The sequence below is a fragment of the Castanea sativa genome, chromosome 9, assembly GCF_040712315.1.
Source record: "Castanea sativa cultivar Marrone di Chiusa Pesio chromosome 9, ASM4071231v1".
NCBI lineage: Eukaryota > Viridiplantae > Streptophyta > Magnoliopsida > Fagales > Fagaceae > Castanea > Castanea sativa.
The window spans coordinates 36228768-36247110 of record NC_134021.1 but is presented as its reverse complement, the minus strand read 5'-3'; the positions used below and the strand labels follow the sequence as shown (position 1 = coordinate 36247110).

The following is an 18343-nucleotide window of genomic DNA, read 5'->3' as shown; positions in this document are numbered from 1 at the left end:
CAAAATACAAGGAAATAAACACTACAAAAAACGTGCTCTGTAGTGTAGCTGCGTTTTCTTAAGTTGCATTTACAAAAACGCACCAACACGTTTATGAAACGTGGCTATAGAGCAACTCTGAAACCGCGTTTTGGTTCGTTTATGCTGCGTTTTGCTAGGTAGGCCTGAAGCAACATTTTAAAAACACGGCTTTAGGGTATTCTAGGATTTTTTTTTTTTCATCTTTAACAAAGCTGCGTTTATTAGAGGCGACTTAAACATGTATAGAGCTGCGTTTTCTTCAACGCGGCTTAAACATGTATGAAGCTACGTTTTGTAAACACAACTTAAACATTTATAGAGCTGCAATTGATTAAACGAAACTTAAACATGTTTGGGTTTCATTATTTTTATGGGTTTGTTTGGGTTTCCTTTGATTTGTGTGTGGGTTTTGTTTGGGATTCGTTTGATTTGTTTGTGGGTTTTGTTTCATAGTATTTTCAATGATTTGTTTTGAGTTTGTCTTTATTTTCTATTTCTATTTTCGTTTGTGGTTTTGTAATGCAAATTATGTGTTTGATGAAATGCTTCTATGAACTGATATACATAAATAGAGCATGTGAATTGTTATAAGAGTGTGTGGTCTGAAAACAGAAGAAATTGTTACTCATCTATGGGTACATCTCGTGATAAGAGTAATGTTTCACATCCTGAGTATTTGTTGGAGATAGTTAGACAAAGATGGAATCGAATTGGTGAAATATTAGGGCAAAGAAATGCTAGAAAATTTACTTGGAACCTTAAAGTTCAGATTCAGGCTCTTAAAAATCCTGCAGTTTCAATTCAAAAATTTGGTTCAGATCTTGCTGTGAAAAATATGGGTGTTGAACTCATAGACAACTCATTCTTAATGTTATCGCCAGTTAATGTAAAAGATGGAATTGATGTGTGCATAATGGCATGGATTCTGTGGCCTGATGAGGAAAGAAACTCTAACCCAAACCTGGAGAAGGTATTCAGAAGAATCATATCAACTACTTTGACAGTAATTTCAAGCATGTGTAGTATGTTTTTGGAAGATAATTTTTTAATTTTCCCAATGCTGAGAATTTTCTTGCTTTTAATTTCTTATGGCCCTATGACTTCTGCGTTCTTGAAATCTTGTCTTTTAGTTAATAGTACTATGGTGTTCTTCCTTTCTCAAACTGCCTTCTGATAAATTTATAAAAATAGGAAGTTAAAAAAATGTTTATCCAATGAGGCTGCAGCAGCTGCTAATATGAGTGGCAGGTGGAAGAATCAGATGTGAAGGGCTACTCATAATGGGTGCTGCTATCGGGTTGCATAAACACGAGCTTTATGTTCTGTACTTTGGAAGTTGCTTATTTTCGAAGAACTTATGAAGCCCTTATGAATATAGAAATCCCACTGGTAATTTACTTTATGCTCTCTGTTATTAACTTCTAGAGGAGTTCTGTGATCTGGGGCATTCAATCTTTTTGGTGGGTCCATCTTAGGTATCTACAAGGAATGAATTCAGTATAATGAATTCATCTTAGATTAATCTCATTTTATTGTATAATGAATTCTGTATAGAGAAGAGTATTTATACTAGGCTCATCCCAAGCTGATAAACTTAACTGACATGTAGGCAACTAGCCGTTGTAATCATCTAACCACCTATCGAACAAACTTCAGTAACAAACTAATATACATTTTTTTAACTCTCTCTGTATCTACAAATGAAGAGAAAGGTAAATCGCCTTTCTTTTTTAAAATAAAAAATTAATCTTTTACCAATCATATTACAGCTTTTGATTGGATGTGATGGAGCCAACTCAGTAGTTGCAAATTTTCTTGGGCTAAAACCTCTAGAGTTTCTCTCATTATCACAAGTTAGAGGTTACACTGAATATCCAAGTGGTTATGATTTCAGAAATGAATATGTGCAATTCACGGAAGACCATAGTTTGATTGTGAGGATTCCGATTGACAATAAGTTGGTCTATTGGTTTATGACTATGGAAGCAGATCCAAAAGGTACACTCTTAACATGAAACAATTTAGCTTCAACTGTTTCTTCTTTATGTATTTCACAACCTAAGGAGAATGCTATGTCTTTATCCACATTAGTGCTATTCCTTAAGAACTAGTAAGTTACAGTTAGGTCCCATCATCACTTATATAGCCCACACAAATCTAGTATAGGCCAATTATGGGATTCAACAAACGCTTATGCAACACACACTCATGAAATCTTATCTAGTCTATCCCTAATGTCCTCATTAGCTACTGCCCCGAGCCACATGGTATTACCATTTTGCTGGTTCTAATTCTATTTGTTATGATTGAAAAAGTGTTAGGTACATCTGTGCTAGACCTCAGAAGGCCTAGTTATGTTATTGAAGCTTCCCAAAATCAGTTATAGCCTAAAGTAACCTAGCATATACCTGATGTTGGACTTAATAAACACCCACACAAGACACACATCCAATTCAATCCCCCCATAATTGAGGCCATCACAATGTATGTTTAAAAGATTACGGTTAGAAATAATGGCTCATATTCTGAATTGGAAGTAACACTAATTGGTAAGGGTATATTTAGAAATTTCAAAAGATTGAGTTAAAGTTTCTCTTGATGCACTATAATTTCATTGGTAATCCTTTATCTTTTGGTAGTGAAGATTTCTAGCACTCACTTCCATGGATGCAGGCACACAACTGAACCACTCAATCCCTGCATTGATTTTTTTTTTTCCTCTTCTCTCTGTTTTTCACTAATATGCTAAGATCCTAAATCTTCAACAATTTTCCATTTGAAAGTTTTATAGTTATAAAAGGTAAAAACTACATTACACCGCCAAGTAATTCCAGTAACCAGCGGCGTCCATGCAAGAAAGTCACTCCTAGCATGATTTTGAATTTAATGGAGATGAGATACAGAAGCCACACTTTCTTGACAATGCATGCTAATGCATTTAACCGGATTTGGATCCGGTGCACCAGGCAACAACTACTTAGTTGTGAGATGTAAAAGTTAAGATTGTACATATGTAATCAAGATATAATATAATTTTTATACAATGTTAAATTTTACATCTCACAAGTGGTAATTGCCTGGGGCAATAGCCAAATCTATATCCGCATATAACGTTGGCCTGAAATTCAAGCCACCTTCTGACAGCAACCCCACACTCTGCTATACATTCTGTAGTCAGGGAATGGAAGCAGCTTGTTGATTTGTACTAGTTTTGAATCAAACCTGCAGCTTGGTCCCAAATACTCTGGTTGTTGATAGCCCAAGGCATTCTCAAATATTATTGTTGGTCCAATTTTCAAGGCAAATTCAAAATAATCTATGATTGAGGATAAAAGTGTTCTTATATAATCATAGAGTAATATGCATATTATTAGAATTTAGAAATTAAATTTAAATTTACTGATCATTCCTTTGCAGTGCTAGTATGTTACTTGCTTTTGAGTTTTTGTGTTATTAGTCGTTACTGTGGCAACAGGCTTGAATGTTCATTGCAGTGTTTATTTAGAGGTGGACAATTGGATGAGGTATTCGGCTTGGCCTATGCACCCCTAATGCATGTTGACCACATGGGTTCTCAATGAACCCACAAGAAAGAAAAAGTCCTCGTGAACACCATTACATCCCTTTACCACTCAAGAATTGACTCACCCTGCACAAAATTCACATTCATGCAAACGCTAGACCCTTGCTAATCCACCTTACTACCAAGACCAACACTCTCTCTTGATGAAGGAAAAACTGAACGCTCTGTTTCTTCTGCATACAACATAGCCACACCTTGTTTAGGTGACCCCAAAACAGACCCACCACAATTAATGGAAGGATCTACTACATCAGGATCTGATTTCTCACAATCACCCATCATCTCCACTTCTACTTGCCCTTGATTGCCACCAACCAAATCACCATGAACAACAATAGAAGAATCATCAGGGTCACACAAGCTGAGGATGTCCTATCCTCTTGGATTTTGCCATATATGTGCCCAAAGCTACAAAGAAATCAAAATCCAAAAGAACAAACAGCTAGTGGTGGTTGGAAGCAGTGGTATCCTATAGAATTCTACGCTAAGATCCTGAATTAGCTAGAAGAAAACTAGAGAAACACTAAGAATGCGTTTGGATAGGAGGGCTGCGTCCACGTCTGGGCGTCTGGCCAGTTTTTTTTTTTTTTTTTTTCCACGCGCATGTGTCACTGTTTATTGGCCATGAACAGTGATTTTAGGCCAATGAACAGTACTTTTTGGGATGAACAGTAATTTTTACACATTAAAAAATTATTTTTGTACAGTATTTTCAGTTTTCAGTTTTCAGCAATAAGTTCTATCCAAACGGACTCTAAATATGTTCCCTTCATAATCGCCTAGCGAGAGAGAGTTTTTTTTATATATGTTATATATCTGATACTTGCATATGTTACTTGCTTTCTAGTTTTTGTATTATTAGTAGGAGAAAATATTAGGTTAGGCTATGGTGTAAAACACTGGTTTTGACCTTGATTAATAGCTTAAGTACAAAACTGATGCTTGGCATAGTTGCTAAAATTAGCTGACTCTTGAGCCACTTAGGGATTATGAGTTAAAAGAAAGTCGTCCTTTAGAAACCATTGAACTGATATTTATAAACAATGCACTCTTCATCTGGTTACATATTTGAAGTATTTGACAAAATTTTGTATGCTTGTGTGTATGTTAGGTTAATGTGCTTGTAGACATGGAGCTTTAGGGAATAGGTGTTGACATGGAGGGATGCCTTCAGGCTCGTAATGTGTTGGGGAAAAAGCTTAGGTATTTGGAGAAGGAAGCTCATAAGCTGGCTGGCATGACATTTTCATGATATACAGCAGCAGATATTGCAAATGTGCTGTATGGACACTAGAAGCTGCTAATATCAGATGGGCACAATAAGGGAAAGCAACATCCAAATACTGACAAGCATTGCTTGGATCTATTAAGGTATTAGGAGTGATTTCTTGTTCTATGCTCTTTACACATCTTAAGGTGAATTTGTTTACTAATTATATCCTGCAATAATTTACGCTCTCTCCATATTTTAAGCTTTCACTATATTATCTCCAAATACCAGGGGCGGAGGCAGCATGGGGCGAGGGGGGGCACTTCCCCCCCCCTAACTCTGTAAAAATGCGTTAAAGATAATGTATTGGTTTAAAAAGTTTGACAATTTGACCCCTCTAATAAAAAATAAAAAGTAGCCCCACTCCCACCTTAAAGAAACAAACCAAAGTCCTAACCTTTGACATGCCTAAGTCCTAACCTCATTTTTTTTTCTTAGTTTTTATATTGTATACACGTTTATTTTTTTACCTATATCACTATTCACAGCACTTGCTGTGGGGGTAAAATGATTAAAATGTGTATTTGGGCCTGATTTGTTGGAGTAAGCCTGTCCAAGCAGAGCCTTTGAAGCCCGCAAGCCGGTTCATGCTACAAGGGTTGGAAGAGCTGTCTGAGGAGGAGTATCTCCTCGGATGGGTCAACTAAGAGTCATAGGACATGCCAAGGTGTTTGGAGAGAGAATTTCGGAGGATCTGTTGGATAAAGGTGTGATCCACACAGTTATTGGAAGGAAGAACGTATGAGAAATGTCAGATGGGAAAAGGCTGCTACCACCTCATTAAAGACCCTGCACCTACCTCCCTGGCCTTATTTAATGGAGAAATGACCTCTGAACAGTAAGGTTCAACCTTCCAGCTAGTGCTTGAAGATTTCAAGAATGTGACAAGTATCTAATTAGAAGATCTGTGTTACACGTGGAAGAAAAAATGAAGAATAAGATGGATATAAGAGAACAAGAGAGAAATAAAGAAAGGGGGATCACAGAAAAAGAAAAGAGGGAGGAGAGAGAAAGGATTGAATACTTGAACTGTCATTGTAATATTATTCTAAAAGAAGGAGAGGCAATACAAGTGGTCCTCGGTTTACATCCGAGGGAAGTTTCTTTGCTATTCTCATCTATTGAGTACGTGGATAACGATAATCTAGCCTATTTTTCTCTTTATCCAAGATCCATAATCTAGGTTTCAAGCCCACACTCTACAAATTTTATTGTATAAGGCTCTTTGGGCCTGAGTCCATCTAGTGATTGGACCAGGTACAAATTATGCATTTACAATTGGCACCGTCTATGGGAAACCTAGTGCTTAAGGAATTGGAACATTATGGCAAGCTTAGATTCGCATCTTGTAGAGTTTGAGGGGTCCTAGCATGAAGATCATTTCGAACGTCTTGAGCGTCAAAGGGATCGAGAGGGAAGTGTGCATACGGTGCACCTCGGTGCAAGCCATTCGCATGGTGGGAGCAGAGCCACCCATGAGGATGATGCTAAGGCCATGCAGAAGGAGATTGACCACCTTAAGAAAAAATTACACCGTGTGAGACGGAGGCGAGCATCATCTCTTTCTGGTGCTTCTTCTGAGGGCTCCCAAGGAAGCAGTTACAGTCCAAGGTCCAAGACTCTTCCTAGCGAAACCTTCTCATACGAGAAGGATGAGCTTTCGGGTCGTAGGCATAAAAAGTTTCCCTCTAGGGAATTGGGAAACAACGTTATGAGCAAGGCGTTGCACCAGATCTCTAAGTCCTTTTTCTCAGGTAGGATTAAGAAGGGAAAGCTTCCACGACGGTTCACCCAGCCCACTTTCACCATCTATAATGGCAGGACAGACCCAGTTGAGCATGTGAGTCATTTTAATAAGAGGATGGTGGTACATTGTCAGAACGAGACCTTGATGTGCAAAGTCTTTCCCTTTAGCTTGGGACCTATTGCTATGAGATGGTATAACGGACTGAAGGCGGGTTCTGTTGATTCTTTCATGGAACTCACTAAGGCATTCGCGTCTCGATTCATTACATGCAGCAGAGTTCCTCGACCTTTGGACTCACTGTTGTCTATGGCCATGAGGGTGGGTGAGACCTTGAAAACGTATTCTGACATATACTGGGAGATGTTTAATAAAATCAACGGTGATTTTGACGAAGTGGTGATTAACACTTTCAAGGTGGGCCTCCCAAATGATCACGACTTAAGGAAATCTCTAACCAAAAAGCCCGTATGGAGTGTGCGTCGGCTCATGGATCGCATCGACGAGTATAAAAAGGTTGAGGAGAATCAACAACAAGGTAAGGGTAAGGCGAAGGTTATCCCTCAGGAGAAGAGGGATTTCAGGTCGGATAGATACAATAACAACAGGCCGAGGAGAGATTTCTCTGGACAATCTGGTTCAGCCACTCCTCAAGTAGTTAACACCGTATTCCGAGAACCAGTGCACCAATTGCTGGAGAAAGTCCGCAAAGAACCCTACTTCAAGTGGCCTAGTAAGATGGCTAGGGACCCTTCGAAGCAGAATCAGAACCTTGTTTGCTAATACCATCAGGATGTAAGCCATACTACCGAAAACTATCGAACACTTTGGAACCATTTGGAACAGCTGGTTAGTGAAGGAAAGTTGAAGCAACATTTATATCAGCCCAATGGGCAAAGAAGCAATTCAGGTTGGATTAACCAAAGGAATAATTCATCTCGACCCTCCTTGGGAACGATTAATGTCATCCTCGCAACTCTAGGTAGGACCGGTTCCTGTCCTACTAGGGTGATGTCTGTATCACATATTCTTGCCGAGGAGTCTGGCTCCAAGCCAAAAAGAATTAAAGGGGCTTCTCCACCTATCTTGGGCTTCTCGGATGAAGATAAAGTTGGGACCATCCAACCGCATGATGATGCCTTGGTGGTTACTCTAAGGATAGGGAACTATAATGTGAAGAGGGTGATGGTTTATCAGGGTAGTGGTGCGGATATTATGTACCTTGATTTGTTTAAAGGGCTTAATTTGAAACTCGAAGATCTTACGGCTTATGATTCACCACTGATAAGTTTTGAAGGGAAGGCTGTTATACCAAAGGGACAAATTTGTTTGCCGGTACAATCAAGTCCGGAAACGGTTGATGTGGATTTCATTGTGGTTGACGCTTATTCCCCATATATGGCCATCGTCACAAGGCCCTGGCTGCATGCTTATGGTGCTGATTCCTCAACTCTACATGTTAAAGTGAAGTTCCCGTCGGGAGGAAAAATCGAAGAGATTCTCAAAAGCCAATCAGTAGGAAGGCAGTGCATTTCGGTTGCAATACTGCGTCAAACCGAACCAGAATCCTCGACCTCGGCTGCGAAAGACTTATAGCAATTAACAACTCTAGATGTGCCCGATGTGGTGACAGTAGATGAGGCAACGTGTGAAGAATTAGAGAGATTTCTTATTAATGATGACCCCGAAAGGTTCTTTTAGGTTGGGGTTCGGCTACCACATCGGGAGAAGGTGGAATTGGTGATCTTTCTGAAAAACAACATTGACATATTTGCATGGGATCCCTATGAGACTCTGGGAGTTGATGCAAGTTTCATTTGTCATCATTTGAACGTCAATCCTACCGTTGTTCCTAGGAGGCAACTACCTTGGTGTTCTTCTAAAGAGCATGCCAAGGCTGTCAAAGAAGAGGTGCTCAAGCTCAAAAGTGCTAGGGCTATTAAAGAAGTTTTCTACCCAAAATAGTTAGCACACACAGTTGTAGTAAAAAAGAAGAGCAGGAAGTGGAGAGTATGTGTGGACTTCACAGACATTAACAAAGCCTGTCCTAAAGACTCGTTTCCAATGCCTCGCATCGATCAGCTGATGGATGCTACGGTTGGGCATGCTCGGATGAGTTTTTTATATGCCTTCCAAGGCTATCACTAAATACCTTTGGTGCTAGGTGTCTAAGAGAAGACCGCCTTCATTACTCCTACGGGAAATTATCATTATAAAGTGATGCCATTTAGTTTGAAAAATGCAGGGGCTACCTACCAAAGAATGATGACCAGGATGTTCGAGTCGCAGCTTGAAAAGACTATTGAGGTATATGTGGATGATATGGTGGTGAAAAGCAAGACGGTACCTATGCATGTGAAAGATTTGGATGACACCTTTCAAACGCTTAGGAAGTACAAGTTACGCCTTAATGCCTCTAAGTGCTCTTTTGGGGTGGGTTCTAGCAAGTTCCTAGGCTACATGGTGACTCATAGAGGAATAGAGGTAAATCTGACGCAAGTCTGGGCCATCCACGGCTTGTAACCACCTCGGAATCCAAAGGAAGTTCAAAAGTTTACTGGGATGATTGCTGCTCTCAGCAGGTTTATCTCTCGGTTCCCTGATAGGTGCAGACCTTTCTTTCAGTTGTTGAATAGGTGGAAAGGATTTAAATGGACCAAGAAGTGTGCTTTAGCTTTTCAACAACTTAAAGAGTATCTTTTCCGGCCACCCATCATGTCTCGGCCAGAGATCGATGAAGTCCTATTTGCATACATAGCTGTAGCTATCCATGCCGGCAGTTTGGTTTTAATACGGGACAACAGTGGTGAATAGAGACCGGTTTACTACGTCAGCAAGTCTTTGAATGAAGCTAAGGTGCATTATTTACCTTTGGAAAAGGCGATTTTGGCCGTAGTGCATGCTACGTGGAAGCTTCCTCATTACTTTCAATCCCACACCATTGTGGTTTTGATTCAACTTCCTCTCAAGTCGATATTGCGAAGTGCTGACTACTCAGGGAGGATAGCCAAGTGGGGAACTATTTTAGGGGCTTTTGATATCAAGTATATGCACCGCACTTCTGTGAAGGGGTAGGTCTTTGCTGATTTGATGGCAGAATTCTCCGAGCCTTCGTTACAAGAAACAGCGAAAGAGTTGCACATGGATGAAAAATCAGTTGGCATGATCATGTACAAAGGGCTTCCGGTTTGGAAAGTGTATGTTAATGGGGTGGCGAACCAAAGAGGGTCAGGTGTCGGACTTGTTTGGGTATCCCCTAAAGGAATTACCTTTGAGAAATCGTTGAGATTGGCATTCTCAACCACTAATAATAAGGCTGAGTATGAAGCTGTCTTAGTTGGTACGGATATGGTCTAGAAAATGGGGGGAAAGTTAGTTCATATGTCCTCGGATTCTCAGTTAGTCGTGGGCCCAGTGATGAGGACTATAGAGGCTAGGAATCCGAGAATGCAAGAATACCTGACCAAGGTCAAATGTTTACAATCCAAGTTTGATTTTTTTATCCTAACACATGTTTCTAGAAGTGGAAACACGCATGCAGACTCGTTGGCCACTCTGGCAACATCCTCGGCTTAAGGTTTGCCTAGGATTATACTCGTCAAAGACTTGCTGAAACTTGCTTTAACAACTGCAACTGCCATCCGTATTCATCAGATAAGGCTCGGACCTAGCTGGATGGACCCCGTAGTTTCTTTTCTAAAAAGCGATGTTTTGCTCGAGGAGAAGTCTGAAGCAGATAAAATTCATTGAAAGGCACCTCGATTCTGGTTGTCTGAGGATCAGAAGCTGTATAAACGCTCCTTTTCTGGACCATACTTGTTGTGTGTACACCTAGAAGCGACAGAGGCACTTTTTGAAGAATTGCTCGAAGGAATTTATGGAAGTCATACTGGAGGGAGATCCTTTGCCCATGAGCTTTAATCCAGGGATATTGGTGGCCCAATATGCAGAAAGAGGCTCAGGATTACGCGAGAAAATGTGACCAATGCTAGAGATTTGCTCCCAACATCCATCAGCCTGGTGGTGTCCTTAATCCTTTGTTTAGCCTCTAGCCGTTTGCTCAATAGGGCCTGGATATAGTAGGGCCTTTCCCGAGGGCTGTGGGAAATAAAAGGTGGCTACTCGTGGGAACTGATTACTTCACTAAGTGGGTTGAAGCTGAGCCTTTATCAAATATTAGGGATGTAGACGCCAAGAAGTTTGTTTGGAAGAACATTATCACTAGATTTTAAGTACCTCACACACTTATTTCAGATAATGACGTGCAGTTTGATAGTAAAGCTTTTAGAAAGTATTGTAGTGACTTGGGCATCACAAATAGATACTTCACTCTAGCTTATCCTTAGGGAAATGGGCAGGCCGAGGCCGTTAATAAAGTTATAATCAGTGGACTCAAGAAGAGACTAAATGTCGCAAAGGGTAGATGGGTGGAAGAGTTGCCACACATTTTATGGACATATCGGACTACACCGCGAAGATCCACAAGAGAAACACCCTTCTCCATGACTTACGGGGCTGAGGCAGTGATACCTTTGGAATCTGGGTTTCCAACATTAAGGACAAGCTCTTTCAGCCCAGAAGATAATGATGGTTTGCTAGAGAAAAGCCTGGATCTGGTTGAGGAACGACGAGAGGCCACCATTGTTCAACTGGCTTATTATCAGTAGAAGCTCAAACGAGAATATGATGCTCACGTGAAACTAAGGCCACTTGCGCTTGGAGACTTGGTCTTGAGGAAAGTCATGGGTACTTCCAAGAATCCAGCGTGGGGAAAGCTAGCACCTACCTGGGAAGGACCATACCGAATCACTTCTGTAGCAGGTATAGGGTCGTATCGCTTAGCTGATCTAGATGAAAAAATTGTACAACGCCCTTGGAATGTAAATAACTTACGAAGGTATTACTATTAATGAAAGACACTTTTGTCATTTTTGTTCAATTATCATTATGTTGTATTTTGATTCATTATTCTAAATATCAAACAGAAATTTGGTCGTGCATGGTCCTTGAACCACATACCTCGTGAAAATTGATATCTTATTGAATGTTAAACAGAACCTTAGTTATGTCGAGTCTTCGAACCTTCTACTTTGGGAAAATTAATATTTCGATCTATTTATTCTAAATATCAAACAAAAACTTGGTTGTGCATGGTCCTTGGACCACATATCTCGTGGAAATTGATATCTTATTGAATGTTAAACAAAACCTTAGTTCCATCGGGTCCTCGGATCTTCTACTTTGGAAAAATTAATATTTCTATCCATTTATTCTAAATATCAAACAGAAACTTGGTCGTGCATGATCCTCAGACCACATACCTTGTGGAAATTGATATCTTATTGAATGTTAAACAGAACCTTAGTTACGTCGGGTCCTCGGACCTTCTACTTTGGGGAAATTAACATTTCGATCTATTTATTCTAAATATCAAACAGAAACTTGGTCATGCATGGTCCTCGGACCACATACCTCGTGAAAATTGATATCTTATTGAATGTTAAACAGAACCTTAGTTACATTGGGTCCTCAGACCTTCTACTTTGGGGAAATTAATATTTCAATTCATTATTCTAAGCATCAAATAGAAACCATGCCTTGTGGTTGCATGCCTCATGGAAACTGACGTATTGATAGACCATGGTAAGTTTGACGGTTTACTTTATGCCCCAAACTAAATACCAAGTTAAGTCTTAGATTGTGTGTTGTTGTACTTCATATATTACAGTTTCGATACATAATTTATCTGCTGATGATTAAGATTGATAAAGTGAATGTACTTTTATGTGGAGTTATTGATGATCGAGGTGTTGTAAAGGCTTCACTGAGCAATGGGATATTGAGTTAATTGTTCCGCGTATGTAATTTACATTAAGGTAAAGCGAATTAGTATTTTACTATTGGAGATTGGAAATCAGTCAAAGAGCACCCTTTCAAATTTCTCATTAATTCTGTCAAGGGATACATTGGAAATAAAACTCTGAAATAGAAAGGTTAAGGTAAAAGCCCTAGTACAAAAAAAATTATTATTACATAAGGAAAAGGGGTCCTAACTGGCCTATGCCTTAAGTCTTGGTGGGGGGTCTTGCTTGAACTTGCTGGCAGCTTCTTTGGTTTTGTCCTCATCCTCTATTTGTTTAAGTTCCTCTTCAAATGAGGTTTGGACTTGTTTCCCTTTGTCCTTTTCCACTAGTGGAGGAACATTTGGCTCGGCATCCTTGCTCGGATGCTTCTCAGCTTCATCACCTTGTTCCTTCTATTTGTCGAAACCAGCAGGTTTTTTAGGAGTTGGAATGGGTTCTTGAATGGTGGATGGCTGTGTTGAAGGCACTGCCTCGGGGGTAGGTGTGACAAGAGGAAGCTCTTCAAACACTTGGATGTCCCAGGGAATCCAGATGTTCTCAGGTTTTCTCAATTCAGAAGTCGTAGGAATTCTTGCCATATTCAAGGCTTCTGCCTACACTTGTTGGCAATACTCCTTACATAGCTCTGCCAACTCCTCTGTCAGTCAATTTTTTGTCACCTCGACCCCTTCATTGTAAGCAGCCTTCTTGGCAGCCTCCATGGTTTCCTTGAAGGTACGAATCTCTTCCTTCGCTCGAGTAAGCTCCTTATTTAACTCAGAGTTTTCTTGTTGAGCTTTAGACAGGTCCTCGTCCTTTTGACGCAGAAGTTTGCGTTGCCCCTTTACCTGAGTTCTGATCATTTTAAGGCTAGCCTCGGCACCGTTTCTCTCCCTCTTTTCATCTGCCAACTTCTTGGTCAGGTCCTCGTTCTCCGCTAGGGCTTGGCCTAAGGCCTTCTTGGTCTCGATTTTGACCTCGAGTTCAGCTGTAGCCTTTTTCCGAGAATCTTCCACCCATTTCTCCGCAGCAAAGACTTCTTGTATGGCCTGCAATGAAATATGAACAAATGCATTATTGTTGAAGCAAATTCAAAGTGCGTATGAATTCAAAGTGCGTATGAATGACTTTATGCTAAAGCGTAATGAAAGCAGTAAGATGGAGGTAATTGAAGGATACTCACCAAAGCCAAGTCGTTTTTGAGGGAAATAAAGAGATGTGGCTGAGTCATCTTATCTAGAGCTTCCATGTCCTTCGGTAGGAGAAGAGGCTGCTCCAAAGCATTAGCCAAGTGATGAGCATGTCCTTGTTGGAACGCCCTGATACTGGACTGGTAGGAAATGGGGGCCCCATCTAGTTTCAGCGTAGGAGACCAGTTGGCCTATGTACGGGGTACCTCGGCCAGGTCACGGCTTTCCTCACTCTCTACTGAAGAGGCATGTGTTTTACCTTTGCCTCCTTTCTGTTGTTGTTGTTGTTGTTGCTTAAGTTTCTTCTGCCTCTCCATCTCTGCCTCCACGGCTTCGTTCTTCCTTTTCTTCTTAGGTTCCGAGGAGTGAATCTTAGGGTCAGTGGGAGGAGGGGGTGGTGGCAAAATGGGAGGGAATTGTGATCTGACCGTGCCCTTTTTGGAAGCCTTTGTGCCCCTCTTGGACATCAGCTTTCTAAGGGTAGACATGTCGTCTTCCACGGAACTAGTGTCAGGTTGTGCTATTACCAAACCCTTTATGCCAGAAGTTTCCGCAAGCACGTGTTCTTCGTCCGAGAGGATGACAAGGTGATCCTTTTAAGGTCTTTCAGCTTCTTCAAGGCGAAAATGATCAATTTCCTCTTTGAGCGATTGTTGCGAAGATATTGGTTCTTTTCGGATGGCTGTCGTCTGGGAGTGCGTCGAGAGAGGAACAGCTGCGATGGGGTGTGAGTACAGGATGATGGAGGGGTCGTCCGAAAGTTCGTGGGCAGAAAGAAAGCCCTGTCTTGAAATATCTATCATTTTACGTCTCTGGTCACCTATGGTGATCGCGTTGCCAATCTCTTGGAAGTCATCTGATAAAGTCTCGTATCCTAATATTAGATGGGCTGCCCTCACTTGCAGTCTTCGCTTACGAACACTTTGAAAGGAAGAACGCGATTGAGGTCTGCGACGCTGCAAAGACTTAGACGAGGCCGTACGTGTTGTTTGTTTGCAAAAACATCCGAAGAGACAAGTATGGTTAGGTCAGCAGCAAATGCCAACTAAAAACGTAATAACAAACAATGCAACTAGAAATGGTGAAGTTAATAGGACTAAGTCACAGGTTAGGGAATCTAACTCCTATAGAGTCACACTTGGGTCTCCCCATTTGACTGGGCAATGAGGACCATTAAACCAGTTTCCTGAAGCGATTAGATAGTCATCTTTCATGTCTTTGTTGGATTTGAGAAGACAGGATATGAGCCTAACAATGCTAGATCTGGATTTAAGGTAATACCCTACGTCTTTAAGCTTATGGCACTCGTACATGTAAAAGATGTCGCGTCATGTGAGGTTCAGACCCATTTGCTCGTTTAGAGCGTCGATGCAACCTAGGATTCTAAACACGTTGGGTGTACATTGATCTGGGCATAACCTATGGTTGCATAGGTACTCGCTGGTTACATTTTTCATGGGAAGGGTCATCCCACCCTCTAGGAATGCGATAATGGGGACAATAACTTCTCCCTATTCTCTAGCATTACCTATGACTTCTGAAGGGCAATATCTTAAGTCTACGTCTTGGAGAATATGGTACTTAGCCTGAAAACCCTCCATATCGGCATCGATATCTACTAAACACTTAAAACTACCCATTTGGTGAGGGTAAGAACGGATGTTTAGAGAGGGAAAGGATGTAATTGGTGGCCGAGGACAATGGCCGAGGAGAAATGAATAAAGAAGATTGAGAACTTACGGGAAATAGCTAGAGGATTCTTCACGAGCTTCTTGAGAGGAAAGAGAATGAGCAATTCTTAGATTTGATTGATTTTTAAAAGGATAGATTGAAATTTGGTTTCCTAGGCGTTTTGGCGAGTGGGAGGTGGCCTTGAATCAGAGTTATCCCGCCCAAATTTTGAGAAGGGATCCGGACCGTTAGATGCGCATCTCACCGTTGAACGTGGGGAACAAGACTTAACTTGCAGCCATTAATGCGAATGTTATGGATTTTGAAGCGTCAGAGGCGGTTTAAAAGAAGCAAAATGACCCTTACACATGTGGCGATTTGTAAAGCGTGTGGAGGTTGTGCTATTGGTTCAAAACTCCATTTCTCTCCTCGGATGGGGAGAAAAATGAAGTTTTAAGGGGCTATTGTGGGGGTAAAATAATTAAAATGTGTATTTGGGTCTTGGGCCTGATTTGGTGGAGTAAGCTTGTCTAAGCAGAGCCTTTGAAGCCCGCAAGCTAGTTCATGCTACAAGGGTTGGAGGAGCTGTCCGAGGAGGAGTATCTCCTCGGATGGGTCAAGTAAGAGTCATAGGACATGCCAAGGTGTTTGGAGAGAGAATTCCGGAGGATCTGTTGGGTAAAGGCGTGATCCACACAGTTATTGGAAAGAAGAATGTATAAGAAATGTCAGAGGGGAAAAGGCTACTACCACCGCATTAAAGACCCTGCACCTACCTCCCTGGCCGCATTTAATGGAGAAATGACCTCTGAACAGTAAGGTTCAGCATTCCACCTAGTGTTTAAAGATTTCAAGAAGGTGCTGGATGAGACAAGTATCTAATTGGAAGATCTGTGTTACACGTGGAAGAAGAAAGGAAGAATAAGATGGATATAAGAGAACAAGAGAGGGATAAAGAAAGGGGGATCGCAGAAAAAGAAAAGAGGGAGGAGAGAGAAAGGATTGAATACTTGAACTGTAATTGTAATATTATTCTAAAAGAAGGAGAGGCAATACAAGTGGTCCTCGGTTTACGTCCGAGGGGATTTTCTTTGCTATTCTCATCTATTGAATACGTGGATAACGGCAATCTAGCCTGTTTTTCTCTTTATCCAATATCCATAACCTAGGTTTCAAGCCCACACTTTACAAATTTTATTCTATAAGGCTCTATGGGCCTGAGTCCATCTAATGATTGGACCAGGTACAAATTGTGCACTTACACTTGCCTTTCTTGCTTATCTCATAAATAACTTATCCCATAAATGAATGATGAAATGCCGTTATTTCTTAACTTTTTTACAATTTTAAAATTTGAATTTTTGTTATAAACTTAAATTTTAAATATTTAGAAGGATAAAGAAATAAATGTTGAATTTTACATATTTTAAGAAACAATCAGACAGTAAGGCATATATACAACTTTACAAGTATTTGCTATATTTTTAATGTTTTTAGATTTCATAAAACAAAATAAAAAACTTATAGATGAATTTTTTTCCTTAATTTATTTTAAGAAATCAAATTAGATGTCTAAACTTTATGTATTTATTCTTCTAAAAAAAATTTATGAATTTAAATTAATCTCTTCTTTCAACTGTTAGTAATTATGAATTGGTTATTTTTGTTTCTTTCTTTTAAAAATAAGAAAAATATACTTGTAATTACAATTGTTTATTTACAATTTATTTTGTTACTATTATGGATTAATATATTTAAATTATTTTTCTTTTAATACTGTCTTTTAATCTTGCCCCCCTAGACTCAAATCTTGGCTCCGCCACTAAATAATACCCTTCATTGTTTAATTCGAAATTTTGTAATTTAAGAGATTCTTAATTTATGGAGAGTGGCATTTTTGGGTTGTGCCAAATCTGATCAGGGATATACATTAAGGGTTTCTTATTCTGAGTAACTACTTGATGTCTCTACAGCAAAGTTTTAATGGAATACATGCAATTATTTTGGGCTTGTATATTGTCTTTCTCTTCTTGAAATTACATGTAAGAAAGTCATTCCTTGTATTGCAATGCCCCGTGACATTTTTTGCTTTGCCTTTGCAAGGATAGTGTAAAAGCAAAATAGTAGCAATTATCTAATTGTGAATTATTTGTTGAAAGGAAAAGCTTTGTTAAACAGCTAGTAGACTTGTGCAGAGAAAGTCAAGAGGAAGGTTGAAAAAATGCAGGTGGTTGACCTAATGGCTTAGGAGGCAAAAGAGTCATGTATTATTTCCCCAAGTCCTTAGTTGCCAGCAGTCCAAGCCTTTGGTCTTTCCTCATGGTTGGTCCAACAAGCACAGATAATTGTTGGAATTAGTATCCTCCATAAGGCTTTAAATTTTTAATAGATTAGGCTGTGGGGCAGTTGTTGAAATTGTATCATCCTCTTCTGATTTTGTCAAACTTGTGGTTCCTTTTAGCATGCGTTGTTGTGCTTATTGATGCAAAACAAGGTTATGTTCATTGTGGATTGTAGTAAGGGTATTGGTGAGGTAGTGAGTTCAGGTGCATCCTCATTATGCCAGTCCATGATAAGGGTATTGGCACTATACTTATAAAAGCTACAGTTTTAGGGTCTATAGCTGCGTTTTTGAAACGCGGCTAAAGCCTGCTTTTTTTGTAGTGACAAAGTAATGAAATTACAACATTTTTTCATGTAATACAGCCAACATAAATGTTATGTGTAAAAAAGTATAACTCAACAATGTTATCCGAAGTACAAAGTAGATGCCCTAAATATCAAATCAAAATTTATATCAAGAATGTAAAGGAATAAGAATGAAAAGAAAGAGGAAAACTTTTATTTAAAAATTTAGTTGGTTCTTCTTGTTAATATGATCAGGTTCAAGCTTGATATTAGCATACTAGTCATAGTTACAAATCTAAGTATTAGGTTTCGGTCTTGATAGATAAAGTATTTGAATGTAAACAATACTGAGTCAATTTGAGATAAACTCATAAGAAGTCAAGCATGAGATAA

General features: G+C 39.8%; 1 long non-coding RNA gene across 2 annotated transcripts; it reads left to right on the top strand.

The window, feature by feature from the left end:
• The first annotated feature begins 327 nt into the window (after positions 1–327).
• Positions 328–17865, top strand: LOC142611439 (uncharacterized). 2 transcript variants are annotated; one of them, XR_012840033.1, is made up of 4 exons: positions 328–1410; positions 1791–2019; positions 4716–4975; positions 17488–17865. It is a non-coding gene; the product is annotated as an uncharacterized LOC142611439 (long non-coding RNA). The 2 variants fall into 2 exon arrangements; XR_012840032.1 differs by having other exon boundaries at positions 17482–17865.
• Positions 17866–18343: the final 478 nt, after the last annotated feature.